An 18990-nucleotide genomic window follows, 5' to 3' on the forward strand; every position below is an offset into this window, starting at 1 on the left:
TGTATGTATACAATTTGAAAACTTCCAATTTTAATAACATCAGGATCAGCGGTGGTCACTTTTTACCGTCATCGAGTAAGGGAGAGACACCTAATAATACAACCTTTCTTATGCCGACCAATAAATTTAGAATCTCCACGATTGTTCTGGAAGTAATTTTTCGTAAGTAGGGTTAGTAGTCTAGTAGACTGGCCAAGATTTGTATGGCAAGAAAAAAAAAAAAGAAAACGGATACGTTTAATGCATCCAGAGAGCTATTCGCTCTTTGAAGAAAGCACAATACTAGACAACGGATTAACATGCAACGCGGAGAAACTTTAACCCGTAAACACCCGGGACGATCTACTTTTGGTAGAAATGCAATATCTTCTTTGTTTTAAAACATTTTTTTGCTAAGAAATGCATGATACCTCCTCCCTTTGCACCCTACCCCTTTTGCTGGGAGCCAAAAATACGTGGCTTTTTTGTACTTTTTATAAATTCATGTTTTTGTTCAAATTTCATCGTTTTGCTAATCATCAATAGTTTTCACTGATCCATGACATGCAATGTATTACTACCCATCATAGTCTGTTGAAGTTTTGATGCCAGAGCTATTCTAAGGTCTCCAAAGTATTCCAAAGTTTGTGACACAAATCCAACATTTTCAACCAAATTGTATACACGATGAATGATCACTGAACATAGTCTACGGTACTGAAAAAGCCTCAAAACACCCCTAGAAAATTCATCGTGCATGAATTGGACGATCTAGGTCACCAAACTACTCTGTAATTCATTTTCTTAAGATCCAGAACATCTACCATCGTTTGTGTTCACTCTGTTCAAGAAATTTAGTCACGTTGATGTCCATTAGACCTCGCAATGCTATGAGCAACTTGATATTGTGGTAGTTAGACATTCCGTGAAATACAAATGGCCTCCAATACACTTTAAAGTTTGGGTTACGATATCTACACACTGTATCATGCTTTAGTTGTAAAATAAATCGTGGAATACAGTCTATACTGCTGATGGAACCTGAGTGCACAGCTAAAATACTTTTGGCACATTCATGGGATATTCCAGGTTTTCCAAACTATTTTGGAATTGAGACTTTCCAGGTCTACGGGCTCTACTCTTGTTTTTCTTCACTCTATCAGCATAATTCTTTCACGATTGTGTCTGTTGCACCTCATTATATTACGAGTATCTCTATTTGTTGCTATTTGGGTGTCCACTGGCTTTCAAATGGACCCAACGTATTTCGAAGTATGAGTCGCAATATCTGTAAATCTTAGGATATCTTTATTGTATTGAATGCTCGCGGAATATATTCTACGCTACTCTTTGAGCCTCAGAGTGTTATGCTGATAACTTAGCAATATTTATTTGGTGATCTAGGCATCCAAACTATTCTGGAATTAAGACCTTCAAGCTCTGCTCTTGTACCTCTTTACTTTATTGATGTAATTCTTTCACGATTACCTCTGTTGTATCTCATAATATTTTGAGTATTGCTTTGTGTTACTTGTGCATCCACTGACACACAAATGATCTTTATAGTATTTTGAAGTGTCGGAAATTACCCAAGAATTCCTCCAGGCATTCCTCGAAAATTCCTCCAGGGGTCCCTCAGAATTTCTTCCTGATGTTCTCCGAGAATACCTCCACGAGTTCCTAGCGAATGCCTCAGATCTTCCCGTGAAATTATTCAGAAGTTTCCCAGCTTTTTTTCGAAAATTTCTACAGGAGCAATGCTGGAATTCCATTAGGAGTTCCTCAGGAATTACTTTAAGAACCTTTCGAAAAATCCTGCAGGAGTTCCTCGGGAATTCCTCAGGAATTTCTTCGGAAATTCCCCGAGGATTTCACGGGAGTCCCCCAAGAATTTCTCCAGGAGTTACCTGAAAACTCCTCAAGGAAGTTTTTCCAAAGATTCCTCCAGAAGTTTCTCTTGGGATTCCTCCGGAAAGCTTTCCAGGGATTCCTACAGGAATTTTCCTAAGAATTTCTCCAGGGATTCCTCCAGCGATTTCTCTAGAAATTCTCCCAGGGAATCAAGAACACCCCCAGAGATTCCTTCGCGAATTCCTCATTGGATTACTCCATGGCCTCATCCAAGAATTTACTCAGTTATTCTTTCCTCTAACAACTAATCCAGGGATTTCTTCTGGAATTTCTCAAGGGATTCTTCCAGAAATTTCTCCAGGGATTCGTCCAGAGTTTCCTCCAGGAATTGTTTAAGGGAACACTCCAGAAATTCCTCCAAGGAATTTATCTGGGCAATTTCTCCAGAAATCCCTGCAGGAATACCCCTATGAATATCTCCATCAATAACTGCTAATTTATCTATGAATTCATCAAGGGATTCCTTCAGAAATTCCTCCACGGTGTCCTCCAGAAATTCTTCCAGGGGTTTCTCCTGGAATGCCTCCAGAAATTTCTCCACAATTTCATCCCGGAATACCTCCAACAATTCCAAAAGGGGTTCTTCCCGGAATTCCTCACAGGGATTCCTCCCGAAATTCTTCCAGGAATTCCATCAGTCATTCCTCCAGGAATTCTTCCTAAATACACTTCAGGATATATCCCAGAAATTCAGCCAGCAAATATTCTAGGAGTTCCTTCAGGAACCACTCCAGAAATTACTCTTCAAATTTCTTCGGGACATCGTCTAGTAATTGTTCTGGGGAATACCCCACGGATTCCTACAAGAAATATTCAAGGAATTCCTCCAGAAATAACTGCAGAAATTTTTACAAGAATTACTGTAGGCTTTAGGAATTCCTCGCATGAATTACTCCACCCAAGTAGCAAAATTATTTTTTTGCAATTTCTCATCGTAATAGGCTGTTTTACCTCACGCAAATCTGACAGGAAAAGGCCTACTTTCCCACACCAAATTAACAGTGCTGTAATGGTTCATTACAGCACTGATTTGCGTTGCGTAATGAACCATTACAGCACAGTTTTCAGTTTTGGTCAACTTCTTGATGCTTTTTGGGCGCAGTTTTGAAAAATTGTGACAACTGCACAGTATAACCTGTTATGTTCAGATTTTCTTAAACATGGCTATGAACATCAGTGTGCAGTTTTATGAAAAAGTTTTGTTAAAAACTATCCTCAAGGATAATTTATGGAATTGCAAAAAACGTTGTACGCAACTCGGTGAAGAACTCGATTTTTCCAGCACTCGTCGTTATTATCCAACTCGGCAAGCCTCGTTGGATAAATGTACGACTCGTGCTGTAAAAATCGTCATTCTGCACCTTGTTGCGTAAACTACTATTATAATGCTTTTGAAGAATTCTTCAACACCTGATCTTTAAAACCATACATAAACCAATTTGATCTGCATAACGACATCAACTAAAACACAAACCCCTTATAAGACTAAAGAGGCCCATCCTAAGACGCTCTTGGAGAGTTGATTTTAAGATTCTCTTAAAACTTGTTGTACTTCCCAAGATATCCTGTAGGCGAATTGCTCTCTCCTTGTAGAGCTCTTCAAGTGCACGATAAAACGCTAATAAATTTGTCAGCTTCTGTTACTGCTGCAGCTTTTATGTTGGAAGATAAGTTAAATTGAATCAGAAAAAGCACAATGATTATGATACATAATTATATTCGGGATAGAGTTCTTACTCAAATTGGGAATATTTCTGTAGTGTAACAAGGTGCTCTACTGCCAATGAAAATACATCGTATATATGTTGCAAGATACTTCCAAAAATTGCAACGCGCTTCGACAATAATGCAGCAATAAAATATTTAAAATTATTATTCCAAGTCATAGGAGCATTGTTGATGAGTTTTCTCAACATGGCTTCCATTGAAATCCAGCGAGACGTCATTAATTATCATTGATTTTAATCAGCTTCACCATAAAATCGTCTTAAACTCCTTTCAACTCAAGCAAGAGTCAAACAACCGGCTGCGATGCGGCCATGTTTTTGAAGTCATCATCTGTTTCAGGTCAAACATTTGATTTAGGCGTAGTTTACGAATGATATTTTTTCTTTAACAAAAAACTTCTTTGCATCCCCAATTGCGGCCTAATTTGAACACGTTTTTATTTATTGTAACATATTTCAGCTAAGAGAATCAGATTTTTTCATGATTCTCCTAGTATTTTCGAAAATTTTCTTTTTTGTTGTGGAAAATATTACGCGCTTTTCAAGTGTTGGTCCAGAAAAGTGTACTGTTTACAAACTTTTGCTGTCAAAATGGGGTTCAACGCACAATGGGGGTCAGAGATGTTGGCTCGCTTTTTTACTGTGGGGTAGTATTCGGATGACAAGTGGCTGGAGTCAAAAGCGTAACCCAAGAGTACTGAGATTTATAACGTTCTTGACAAAGGTTTATGCAAACTCCGCCGAGAACGTCATAAATCTTGTAAGCGAAATGGTAAACAAACAAATCATCGCACCGCGGTGAAATGAGAGCCAGCAATTAAAATAGGCCGCCTCATCCAGTAGACTTTACAGTAGCCCGGTTCCGTCGACAAGCCGCCTTTTCCGAGAACCGGCCTCGATGCGGTACAGTGCATTATTCCTCCGGTCAGCTTTTCCAAAAGGTAAGTAGTTATTTATTTTCACAATGTTCATCATGGTCTACGGGCTGATGAATTGATCCCCGATTGCACGAGAATCGACGGCCTGTATGACCAAACCAACATCTTTGCGGATGCTGCAATCGGTGGAATTTAGCACTGTGCCGTGTCAAGGTCGGTTATCAGGATGGGTGTTCTTGATTGGCAGCGGTAATATATCGATGAACATCATAATCGAATGCATGAGTTTATTTTTTTTTCTATTTTTCACCGTTCTAAAACAAGACCAGTTGCTCTAGCTCAAGAAACCTTATTTGAAGATGACTACAAGAGACTTTTAAAACTGACATTAAGTTCAACAGTTCTTGTTGTGTTTATGGTTTTATGCAATGAGTCCCAAGTATTCTTGGAGATGTTCTTAAAACGACATATTGATGAAGACTAGTTGTGCTCAGGTGAAACTACGATAAGATTATCTAGAATACGTAATGCTTTGATAAAACCGTTATAAAAATAAATAAAACCAAATAGAATCAAGATTTTTACTTGGGCATGAATACTTACAGGAAGTACTCCAGGAATTCATCTAAAAATAAAAATTGAAAATTCCTCCAGCAGTTCAAGGAAATCCTTCCCTGGGAAATTCTTTAAAAATTCCTTCACAATTCACTGCATGAATTCTTGCAGAAAGTACTCCAGGAATGCCTTCAGGAGATTTATAGTTTTAACATGTCAACTTTCGGTATGCAATGTTCTTCAATGGTTGAAGCGAGAACTCCTCCAGAGATTTTGGAAATATTTCACACTAAGACTACTTCAGGTTTTCTCCCCAGGGTACTACTAGCATTTTCTCAGAAAATCTTCAGAAATTTAAGGGACTTTTTATTTTAAATCATTTTCAGGTGCAAAAAAGAGTGAAATTTGGGTAGACTATTTCTGACACTATTGCTATTCGCGAAGGAAATGCACTAGTTAGCCTAGTAGTTAAGGCTATGGATTACCAATCCAGACACGGCGGGTTTGATTCCCGTTCCGGTCGGAATTTTTTTTCGACTTCCTTGCTTCACAATAAGACACATTTTTTTCCTAGAGAAATTCACCCCAAAAAGTCATAAGAGGCAGGAACAGCTTACTATATGAATTGGTCCCAGTGAAATAGTATTCCAATTGTCGCAAAAACCAATCAACCATACTAAGAGAAGCACCTCCTTCCTTGCTCCCAACAACCACGGAAGAACAAGGTGACATACCGAGCTTAAAACCACAACCGGAGCATCGGTTATTATTCAAATCCGTTCTAATCTGTGCACGCTTAGGCACCTTTGGTTCAACTAACACACATGTGGCACACAAAGGCAACCTGGTCCGATGATGACGTCGTATCGTTGGTTTTGTGGGAGGGAATGGAAGGCCCCATGGTTGTTGTGACCGGATGACTGGCTATTGGTTCACTGTATGTGTGATATTTAACCAAGTGCGAAACTATGCCGGGTGTGTGTGAGTGTATGTGCACAGGATCCGGTGAAAATCTGTTAGAATTCAATAAATCATCCGAAGGCGGCGTATGCTTGGCCGCCGCAGAATTTACTCCGTTCCGTGTGTAAGAGGTTCATCGGAACCACCACCGCCAGCAACGCAACGGATGGAGGTCGGAGCATTGCGGTAGGAGCCTATGCAAATACAAGCAACCGCTTGTTTGGAAGAATTTCCGATTGAGTGGAGGATGTTGCTTTAGGATTATGACGACAGAAGCCAGCCAGGCAACGCCATGAAGGGCGGACAGTGATATACCTTCGTGTGATGTGGTGAGGGGTTGTTGTACGGATGTTTACCCTCGAGGATGAAATATTTATGCCTGCTGAGCTGACATCAAAAAGCGGGTTCTTCGTTCTCAAGGAATATGAGATTGTTGAGGTGTGAGAAAGTTATGAAGTCGATGGGTTAAATGTCATTAAAGTGAGAAAGTGGGCTGGACACCACATAAGAAAAAAAATAATAGTGAGATATGAACTGAGCTAGAATTATAGAACTTTGACACCACATAAGAAAACAAAATTATAGTGAGATATGAACTGAGCTAGAATTATAGAACTTTGATATTGAAGTTCTTCGCAACCCATAAAAACTTCTTCGCTCGCAGTCACAATACCCAAATGTGCAGATACTAGAATGGAGGTATTCCGATAGAGATAGACCACAACCATAACAAAGGTAATTATTAAAATGTGGAAGCCGTATTTCTACAAACACCTGAACAGTGATTACAGCCTCATATGTGTGCGCCGTGCGGTATATATATACAGGGTGTTAGGTTCCTGAGTGCAAACTTTTTAAAGGGTGATAGAGGACCAATAATGGTGAAACCAGTGAAGAGATTTGTCAGACAAAAGAGGCACAAAACAAGCAACAAAGAAGACGCAGCGATTACTCTTTATCCCAACTGGTAACAGATAATGACATGATCTCGAAAATTTTTGTTGCAGACAAATCGGAACCTGAATTTGTTACGTACATACTTTTCAACTCGTGAACAGGCATTGAAAAAGCTCGGCTCGCGAGCTAAACTCAGCCAATTGATGCTCAACAGAATGATAGGCCATGAACGTTCAGGCTCATCGATCTTGGGCGCTCATCATTCAAGTGAGCTTCGAGCACCGCAGCTCACTGTTCCAAAATTAACTGAGCTTGGATTTGTTTTGGAAAAAAAATCTCATTTTTGACTGTTTTTTTGTGTATGAAACCTTTACCATTATAAACAGCAGCAGCAGTTTTGTGTCGATGTTTCCCTTTTCCTGGGATATTTTTTTACAGCCCAAGGTTAAGCCGGATGTGGCCAATAGAACTACTTCCAAAGGGCTCAAGTACCTAGCCCAATTGTTGAACGTACCTTGGCCTTCAGGACCTTTGCTTGGATGGAATAAGTCGTAGAATAATCCTGTTAACTATGCACGATCGACCAAATCAACCATTTCGTTGGTATTGGTCTAACCGACAAGGACCATTTCTCTCAGGCTCCATAACCGCCGTAGTTAGAGAGATTCCTAGGACAATAAAGTCTTAATCGTCAAGAACCCTTTCCGGCGTGGCCAATACGGTCTCGCTCGTGTCCCGTCGAATGCGTCTACGAAGGGAAAGCCGTAGACCCCCTGACTACTTTCTTAGCAATCTGCCATTGCTTTTGGCCTAATGAAGCGGCGGTGAGGTGTTTGAGGAGCAAGCCGCCAAGTCGTCATCTTCCAATTCACCACCAATCAAACTTCTTGCAGCAACACTGCCCCAGTACGTACCAGAACAAAGATCATAACCACAAATGATACCATATTCCATCCACCAATCAATTAAACCTCCACAGTTTTTGCATCAGTTGTTCCGCGTAGCCCTTCTGCCGGTTATGACAGAAGTGACTGTTCGGTGCATGAAAATGATTATAGTTTGCTATGATATTCGACTGGTTACTAAATAGTGCACTGCACTGTTTTGATTTTGTATGGGATTTTGACATTTCCTGGCCTTGTTGTTTACAAATTCTCAATAAGAGCGAAAGAGAGGGAGAGAATTTCGTGCAGAGCCCTATAGGGCACTGCATTGTTTTGATTTAGTATGGGATTTTGACGTTTCTTGGCCTTGTTGTTTACATAATTTCTGTAAGAGTGAAAGAGAAGGACAGAATTTCATGCAGTGCCCTATTGACCAACTAGAAAGGCGTCGTCAAGCAAACTCCAGCTCATTGTTTATCCCACAAGTGAGCCATCATGATCGCTGATTATAAACGAGTTGAGCATAAGAGTTCGCTCACAGAAACCGAACACAGTGATCATGTTGGGCTCATGCTCATTGAGCTCGCTCGTACGTGCAATGCCTGCTCGTGAATAATCAATTATTACCAACCCAAAATCGAACTGTTTGATGATACATCTTCAGCAGCGTTGCTGTTTTTACCGACTCGGAGTTACCGCTCGAAAATCGCAATGCAAGCCTTAAAAATCTCTAAACTCGTGGTGCACGATCTTTCTCCTATTCTATTCAAGTTGGGACAAACCTATGTCGCATTGGGTAGAATGTCGCAACAAATTCAGGTTGCGACATTGTCGTTATTGTTGCGCGATGGTTGAATTTTGATTCACTGGATGAAACAAATTGTTCCACGCATCTCAACCGTTACGTAGTTATTGAACATCCCATGTTTTTAACTCTCATTGCCTTAACTGGCTATGACTTGAAAATGGTCAAACTGATTGCAGCTTTTGGCCCTAATTCGAAAGATTATTGAATGTTCTATGAAATGGCATCTTTGGAGCGGACCTGGTGTGATGGTTAGAACACTTGACTATCACGCCGAGGACCTGGGATCGAATCCTACTCCCGACAAACTCGCAAAATGTGAGTTCTTCCTTCGGAAGGGAAGTAAAGCGTGGGTCCCGAGATGAACTAGCCTAGGGCTAAAAATCTCGTTAACACAGATAAAAAAAAAAAATAATAATAATAATCTTTGAATCGATTAGTTTAGTTAAATAACTAAGTTTTCTAGAGCAAATAGCTCAAAAGTAGAGTGTTTTAATTTGTTTTTGTCAGTTATCTTTAAAAATTGCGTAATAATTTGAAAATTTTTCTTTGGCAAAGTTGTGGCCCCTGTTTCACTCTACAATTCGTTCTTTGACATCAAACGTCTATCTCTTATCGTTTTTTTTGCAATTTCGATTTAAACATCGTATTTCAGATAATAAATTTGCAACTGTCAAGGTAAGCACTTTTTTGCACACAGGACCGCACATTTAAATCGAAATTGCAAGAAAACGATAAGAGATAAACGTTTGATGTCAAAGAACGAATTGTAGAGTGAAATAGGGGCTACAACTTTGCCAAAGAAAGATTTTCAAATTATTACGCATTTTTTAAAGATAACTGACAAAAACAAATTAAAACACTCTACTTTTGAGCTATTTGCTCTAGAAAACTTAGTTATTTAACTAATCCAATCGATTCAAAGATGCCATTTCATAGAAAATTCAAGAATTTTTCGAGTAAGGGCCAAAACACTGCGATCAGTTTGACCATTTTCAAATCACAGCCAGTAAAGGCAATGAAAATCAAATCATGGAAAGTTCAATAACTACGTAACGGTTGAGATTTGACCATATGCGTAGAACAATTTTTTTCATCATTTATGGTCCTCTATCGCCCTTTAAAAAGTTTGCACTCACGAACCTAACACCCTGTATATTTCATTGGTTTCAGATAAAACCACAAAATGTTACCATGGTAAGCATCATCAATTTACTGAGAGCCATCCTTATTATTTATATGAGTCTATTGACCTCACAGTGTATAATTCAGTCATAAAAGGTGCAATATCGAAAAATCGGTTACGACCACGTCCTTGCAGTCAGTTGGAGAAATGTAATATTTGTAATCAACTTTTGCCATTCGAAGACGTATTTGTCTCTACGATTTCGCATAGGCCACGGGTTGGATATGATTAGTTAGTAGTAAAGGTTTTTTGGGTCAAAGGATTCACTTTGATAAGGGATTTTATCATGGTTAATGATTGTATAATAATCAATAGGAGTCGGGGCCCGTAGCGTAGTGGCTACACGTTCACTTCATAAGTGGATGGTCATGGGTTCGGTCCTAGCCCCGGCACTTGCAATTTTTCGTTGGTTGCTCTTCCACCCGAGAGCGGCTGACACCTGACCCTCTTCTGAGCATATGCTCTAACGGACCCGGAAACTTGGATATCGGCTAATAGCAACTCATAATGGACCCCCAAGCGGACTGGAGAAGGAACAAGAGCCACACATCAACATCCTTGTGCTCATCATTCTACCCATGGACTGGGTAGAAAAGTGACAGCAGCGCAACGGCAACCAGTTCGATATAGTACACATAGAATAGAATACATTTAGGCGCTGTACAAAATGTAAGTGCAGCCTCCAACTGGAATCGCTCACGCAGTGCCCTAGTGGACAAAAAAGCTGTAAATTAGGTTAAGTGATTGAAGAATAAAAAAAAATCAATAGGAGGGCCTTAAAAAATAAAGATATTTGCTAAACGTAACTTACCTTATTCAATACACCAACATACGGCTCTGATTTTACTTTTATTTTTATTTTCTTCTGTTACTCTTTGTTGCTGTGCTCCATCGATAGCACCAGATTCCACTTTCCGGTTAATGCCACGTGACACCTATTAACCATTCGACAAGCCAAACATTCACAACACCGTGTTCACCAAATCCTCCCTGACACTTGAATCAGTATCCAATGCTTTCTGTGTTCGGATTTCTTTATCTGCCCAATCAACCAGCTGAAATCGAGTTTCCAGTGAAATCCCAAGCATCTCCACCCACACCCACACACACTCACAATTCCACGAAACGAGTACGAAGCACGATCCACCACCACCACCGTTTCCGGGCTTCCGCCGCACTTGTTTGTGTTTGCCCGGGGGGCAATCACTTTAATCCGGTTGTTTTAATCAGAAACTTTCTCCTTATCACACGCGCTCTCCGAAAGCAGCAATACCGCCACCAACAACAATAACACCAACTGGATTCGTTTTAAATTCGGTTGTAGGTTTAAGTGGGGAAAATTTACGACGCCGTTGACCCCTCTAACTCGTCAGTATCGCCATCCTTTGTTGTGCGTACAAACATAATGATGGAGTTTTCGGTGCTTGGGAAGGAGGTGAATTAGTCAATTTGAATCATTTGAAGTTGAACGGGTTTTTGGATGAATTCGTATGCCGAGCGAGCAGAAGCGAGCTGGGGACTACTAAACCAGTCCATCAGAAGGCTGTGTGTTTCGATATAAGAGTACTCCATATATGTTGATGTCTATTAAGTATCGTTCAGTCATGAAATTTCTGTTGAAAAATAGTTCAAAGTTTTATTAAAACCATTCTGGTCAAGAATTTTTGGACTTCAAAAATTCTCCAAAATTAATTCTAATGCAGACACATAAATGTGAAAAATATAAAACTGGCTAAAACATTGTCCTTCTTCTTCTTTTTGGCTCTACGTCCCCACTGGGACTTGGCCTGCCTCTCTTCAACTTAGCACTTCCACAGTTATTAATTGAAGGGCTGTCTTTGCCTGCCATTGCATGAATTTGTGTATTGTGAGGCAAGTACAATGATACTCTATGCCCAGGGAGTTGAGAAAATTTTCCCAACCGGAACGGGAATCGAACCCGACGTCTCCGGATTGGCGATCCATAGCCTTAGCCACTAGGCTAACTGGAGACCCAATTGAGACATTGTTATATTTTGTATTGTAATCCTACAGTAATGGTTGTAGCACAGACAAACAGACGTAACACTCTGATAATTCCCATCGTACATCGATTTAACGGTCTTTTCCAAAATTTGATAGGTGGGCAATTGCCTACCTGTGGCGCTCGCGTCGTTTTTGTTCGTGTTTGACGTTTGCTCACTACCGCCACCTAGTTGATGGTCGGCCAAACTTAGTCCTTTTAGCATTGGGCGAATATGTTTCCGTGACTATGATTTGAATCGAAAATTGTTCAAAGTGTTACGTCTGTTTGTCTGTGGTTGTAGATTACGTGATAGGAGGACATTTTTTCATTATCATACAAATTGGTACGAAGGTTCTCTGAATTTAATAAAAAAAAATTCACAGGTAGGGTTCATATATATTAGGTTGTCCCAAAATTGCACATGGTCGAAAAGCTTGGGGGCTCCGGAAAACTCCAGTGGAAAACAAACATTTTCCACAGACATTTTGAAAAATCATAACTCAAGAGCGAAGCATCGTAGATAAATTTTTTTGTGAAATCTTCAACGATTGAAGAAAAAATACAAAATGTAATTTATATTCAGCAAAATTTTCACTGTTGAGGAAAATCGGTTGGAAAAATCGGAAAAACTATTGAGAAAGTCCGGAAAAATTCTCAAAAACAAAACATTTGGAAGGAAATTACACAAGCAATATTCTGGGAAATTTTTAGGATGTGGTTTTTCTCCGTTCCTAAATTATGGCCAATTTTTTTGAAATTGTCCAGATGCGCTATATGAGCCGTTGTTTTGAAAATCATAACTTAAGAATTAAGCATCGTTGACACAATTTTTTTTTTGTGAAATCGTAAGAAAATTTTCTCAGCAATCCAACAAAAAAAATATTCAAAATGAAAATTGTTTTCCCAAAAAAAATCCGTTGTTGAGGAAAATCGGTTGGAAGTCGGAAAAACTATTAACGAAGTCTGGAAGAATTCACAAAAAAAAAATTTTGGGTGGGAATTACGTAAGCTATATTTTGTAAAACTTTCAAGATGTGTTTTTTTTTGTTCCTGAGTAATGATAATTTTTGTGCAAGTTAATAATCAAGACGGTCGAAAATCAACCAACATTTGGACAATTTTCACAAAATTGGTTATTACTTAGGAACGAAAAAAACACATCTTGAAAATTTCACAGAATAAAGCTTATGAAATTCCCTTCCAAAAAAAAAAAAATTGAGAATTTTTCCGGACCCCCTTAATCGTTTTTCCGACTTTTCCAACCGATTTTTCTCAGCAGTATGTTTCACATAATTTGAGCAGATATTTTTTTCGTACTCCTAATTATGTTTTCCAAATTTTCAAACCTATTTTCCTCGTCAGTGGGACATTATGTAGAAACCATTTTTTCTATTTTTTACTGCTCCGCAAATTTATCCATCTCTTATGTATGTATAACTAGTGAATTCCTGAAAGAATTTCTGAAAAAAAAACAGGAATATAGAATAGGAATGGATTTTCTGAAGGATTTCAGGAGGAATACCTGAACAAACACCTGGAAGTTAAAAACATTTGTTTATGAATTCCTGGAGAAATCCATTGAGACATTTCGAGAGATACGCTTGGAGAAAATCCTGGAAGAATTTCTGAGAAAATACATAGAGGAATACCCAGTGGAAATATCTAAGTGAATTTCTGTATTGATCTCTGCAAGAATGTAAAGAAATCTTGGGAATTTCCTTAATAATTTCTTTAAGAACTTCTAAAGCAATCCTTCTAGATTTATTTTTAGAAAGCTTCTGAGAAGAGTTTTAAGGAGTTCTAAATAACTGACTCTTAATGCATCCGTGAATCTTTTTCTAAAAAATAAATGCATGGAGTATTTTTGAGAAAGTTTTTGCTATTCTAAATGAATACCTTCAGAATTTTCTGAAGGAATCACTATAAAAAAAATCTGAAGAAATTCGTGGATGTATTTGTTAAAGGAATCCATGCAACATGTTTGGAACCTATCCGTGCAAGATTTCCTTAAGGCGTTCATTAAGAAATTTCTGGAGAACTTTTTAAATTCTGTAGGAATACCCAGAAGATTTTGTTAAAGAATTTCTGATTGAACTTCTTAAGGATTTTCTGAATAATTTCGTAAATTGAATTTGCGAGAAGTTTCCAATGGAGTCTGTGCAATATTTTGTTTTTAAATCAGGGATTTTTTTTCAGGAACTCGTAAAAGGTTTTTAAAATAAATTCTAGGATTGATTTTAGCTAGAGTCCACGAAGAAGAATTATCGAAAAATTTGTGGAAGTTTTTTTTTCAAAATAATCCTTGCAGAAAATTGTAATTTTGTAAAGAATTCTGTGAAGAAATCTCTGGACCGCAGTAGTCGGTGGTGACAAATGGAAGTGCTTTTGCTTTTGGCAGTTTTTTTTTCTTGTTGAAAATTTTGAAATTCCGCTGATGATTTGGCGGATGTTACGCCTCGCGAGTGAAACTCTTTTATCATGGAATAACTGCTCGAAGGCTTATTTTTAAGATCGCGAGTGACCAGTAAAATATAGCGAAAAAAACAAAGTCTATAAGATAGCTGAGGAATGAAAAAGAAGTGTTGTGTTATTCTGTGTTGGTTAGAAAAATGTGTTGCTGAAAAATATGAAGATCGAATGCAACTGAATTGGTCACCGAAGATGGAAAACATTGAACATCAATCAAAGAAGAAAAGTTCAATTAGTTCCGAAGGAATATGAAGTGGAATTGAGTCATTGCCAGCAGCAGAGAGGGGAAGTCGTCAGATACAACATTGGTATTCTTAACAGTTTCAAATAAAAAAAAAACTGGCCTGCTGGGATAAATTACGTGCAATGAGTGTTTGCTGTTTGTTGAATAAATGATTCTTTACCGGATTAAAGTATTACATTTTTGAAGATTCCGATGTCATCGGCAGTGCCAACTGTGCCATCCCAGACCAGCGATGCTAGATGATTTTCTGTATCACTCTTTCACAAATCTGTATCTCATACAAAATTTATGGTGAAAAATTTGTATCCTATACAAATTAAAAATCTGTATTTCATATAAACACAATCTGTACAGATGCTTAAGAATCCGTATAATACAGATAAATCTGTATATATGGCATCCCTGTCCCAGACGTATCATAAGAAATCGGCACTCAGGGGATTTCCTGAGTGATGCTACCGAGTGCTTCTGAATAAAGCGGTTCAATCGCTAATTTCAAAATTAAAACGGAAAAAGTGCAGTGAAAAGCAAACGAAACATTGCATTGAAAGCATGCGACAAAGGCATTGTGTAGAGAATTTTGTGCACCGGGACGTTCTGGAGCCTGTGTTGTTAGTGCTTCATTTGGAGTTTGGTTGATCATGGCATCCATTTCTATTATCAAAAAACCGAACATTCGAATATAAGAATTTGGTGAGTTCGTTCTGATTTATATTGTTTAATTTTCTATGTCACAATCACGATTGTTGTCTAGATTTCTTTTGGGTTATTTTCCATATTATCCATTTTCATTATACAGTGTATCAAACAATTGTCCGTACAGCAATTTCTTAGTCAAATAATTTTTCATTCAAATGTTTATAACTTTTTTATACGTCAATAAAAATCACTGAAATTTCGACCAATCATAAACCATATATTGAAGCTCCATTGGTAAAATTTTGAGCGAGATCGAATAAGTTTTCTGAAAGTTATAGAACTTTTAGTAAAACTTATAAGATTTTTGAACACATTTTTAAAAGATTATATCTTAATATGTACTTGATGAAACTTTTTCAATCTTTTTTGTGTAACAGCTTATACCTAAGGCTTTCATATGCAGCTTCGTTTGAGGTTTCATATTTACTACAAAAAATATGAAAAATCTGCATATGTTCAAAGAGTTATTTGGAAATTTATCATATTTTGATCAATAAAAGTGCCAAGTGTTTTCAATTTTTTTAAACTCTCTTAATGTAATATTTTTATACAGGACCTACTAAACTACATATGAAGAGTAGGTCCTATGCATTTTTCGATCAGTTAATGCACTTTTATTGGTGGAAAACGTTTTTCAGATTATATGTGCAAAATATGGTAATTTTTTAAATATCGTCAACTACTTAAGCAAATTTTTCATATTTTTTGTAGTGAATATAAAACCTCAAACGAAGCTGCATATGAAAGCCTTGGGTATAAGCTGTTACACAAAAAAAAAATGAAAAAGTTTCATCGAGTATATATTGAGATATAATGTTTTTAAAATGTGTTCAAAAATCTTGTAAGTTTTACTAAAAGTTCTATAACTTTCAGAAAACTTATTCGATCTCGCTCAAAATTTTACCAATGGAGCTTCAATATATGGTTTATGATTGATCAAAATTTCAGCGTTTTTGATTGACGTGTAAAAAAGTTATAAATATTTGAATGAAAAATTATTTTGACAAAAAATTGCTGTACGGACAATTTTTTGATACACTGTATTTATATATTTGGGGAAGGGTTCATTTTACTTTTTGTCTCGTTTCAAAAAGCGAGTAATGGCGCTTAAGCCTAGGCTTTTGAGCCTGGACATAAGGGTCAAATTCCTTTATCCCATTCCAGGAAGAAGCGCCTCGACGGAGTGACATTAACTTTCTTAGCAAAGTCACTTCCAACGTATTTACTGTACATTAATACTGCATACTGTACTGAACGGTTGGTACGAGATGTCCCCGTTCATTAGCTTTATTGTACTAATTACGCTGCACAGTAGGCCTGGTCGCTTCAATTCTTGTATTACATCTCTGATGTGCTGCAAGCATTGATAATGACAAGAAAAATGATAGAAGTAGTCGATTCTATAATTTTTCAGGATTCTTTCAATCAATGGCTGTGTATGTGTAGACTAGACTAGACTAAACTAGACTAGACTAGAATTCTATGAAAAAAAACTCTGGAGATATTTCAGAAGGAATTATTGGTCATAATAACAATAAAGGAATGGGAGATACTTACTGAGAGAATTTCTGAAGGAACCCTTAGAGTAGTTTCTACAGCAAACTGCAGGAAATGTTTTTTCAAGAGTATTTGGAGAAATTTATAAAGAAATCCCATGAAGAATTTATGGCAAGAATTCAGATTTAAAAAACAAATCTGAAGCAATTTCCTAAGCAAATCTCGGAGAAAGTTTTGGAATAAGTTCTTGGAAGATCATTTGAGAGTATGCCTTAAGGAATTTCCAAAGGATTCTTAGGAAACAAAATATAGAAAAGTCCCGAAAAAAAGGATAAATTTATGAAGGATATTCAAAATAAATCCCTCGAGGAATTTCTGCTGAAACTTATACACAACTTTCATACACAACTCTTAGTGACACTTCTAGAGGAATCCATAGTGAAATTTCTGGAGAAATTGGAAGTTGCTGTGGAAATGAATAGTTTCTGAAGGCATCGCTGAAAGTTTTATCAAAGGTATCTTTGAAGAAATTTCTGAATAAATGTCTTAAAAAATCTAAAGGAATCTGTGAACGAAGTTTTGAAAAAAAAATCTTCATCCAGGGATTCTATTCAAATTCATGAAAGCCACTTTTCCGCACTGGGTCAGGTGCCGGTTGTATACATAAATGCTGTGTTATTTCGCAGTGTTTACGAACATGAATTTACAATATGAACCGACTAATGGAAAGCTGAAGGTTTAAGCTTTTCATAATACTTCTTCTTCTTCTTCGTGGCTCTACGTCCCAATGGGACTTGGCCTGCCTCGCTTCAACTTAGTGTTCTTTGAGCACTTCCACAGTTATTAATTGAAGGACTTTCTTTGCCTGCCATTGCATGAATTTGTATATTGTGAGGCAAGTACAATGATACTCTATGCCCAGGCAGTCGAGAAAATTTTCCCGACTGGAACGGGAATCGAACCCGCCGTCTCCGGATTGGCGATCATAACACTAAAAAAGTTATAAAATCAATGCCCGCATCATTGAGAAACAGCCAAAAACGGAAACGCACCACCGATTTTCCAAATTTTTTTCTGAAGATGGGTGTGTGTGTATACATGCAGATGTAAGCTCTGATGATGTTGCATGTCGTCGTTACCGGTGCACATGGAAATGTATGGAGAAAATGTGGCATGATTTACAAAACTGCAGATAGCTTTTGATAGGAAAAAAGACATCTCTATTTTTTTATATGTTGTGTATAAATGTCTCAGATGGAAAAAATTTGAAAATCTGTGGTTAAAAACATGGTGAAAAAAAAAGTTTCGGTATAAAAATCCAAGACGACCGACCCAACTTTTTATAACAGCAAATAGTAGCTCTATCTTTCCTCTTTTCATTTCGAGGGATCTTTCATTTTGAGGGAGTTTTAGAATCAACTTATGCGTTAAAACGGTTTGAATGAGCCACCATTTGACCAAAATCGAGGGGTCTGCAAAAACTGTTGTGGCTCAAACTAACGAAGGGTTCATCAATTTAAATATCCAAATATATTTTCCTTACTTTTTTGACAAGGTCTTTCAGAAAATTGCCACCTTAAGGGGCTGTCCATAAACCACGTGGTCATTTTTTTGGGACTTCTCAAACCCCCCCCCCCCCCCCGCGTAGTCATTAGTCCATACAAAAATTTTTATTTGTCCATACAAAATGGTCATTGGCCGAACATTTTGCAACATTTTAATACGTATTGAAAGTTTTACTGTAGAACACATTCCAACAGTAAAAATATGCAGTTTAGGGACTGTCCAATAATTACGTAAGGGTTTTTGGGGGGAGGGGGGGTTTGAGAAATCTTACGCGCCATACAAAAATTTTTGGGTTCTCATACAAAATATCTTACAAGGGGGGGAGGGGGTGTCAGAAAATCGCAACAATTCCCTTACGTAATTAATGGACAGCCCCTTACTATGAAATTGTATTGTTTTTTGACATCCTTTAGTTTTTAGTACATCTTGGTTGCACAGTTCAAATTACAGTTTTCTGACTGTGATGCCGACAAGTGGTTTTCACAACATTTTTGGAAATTCATCTTCGTTGAACGCAAGAATGACACATATTATAGTTCCAGTACCTGGATCGACATTTTGAAATATGACATACTTCCAGGAATGATTTAGCTCCAGGAACATAATTTCGATATCCTAACAAAAATGGATATGTTTACTTTCTCCCGGAAGGCATTTCTATACGAGTATCATCTTCACAGATTCCTGTGAAAGTTTCGTCTAGGATACTTTTAGGAAATGAACAGGAT

At 37.7% G+C, this 18990-nt stretch overlaps 1 protein-coding gene across 3 annotated transcripts in view; it reads right to left on the reverse strand.

Moving 5' to 3' along the window:
- Window positions 1-18990, reverse strand: part of LOC115255007 (uncharacterized) — a 717425-nt gene that overhangs the window by 658893 nt on the left and 39542 nt on the right. The window lies entirely within an intron of this gene.

This window comes from Aedes albopictus, chromosome 2 (assembly GCF_035046485.1).
Source record: "Aedes albopictus strain Foshan chromosome 2, AalbF5, whole genome shotgun sequence".
NCBI lineage: Eukaryota > Metazoa > Arthropoda > Insecta > Diptera > Culicidae > Aedes > Aedes albopictus.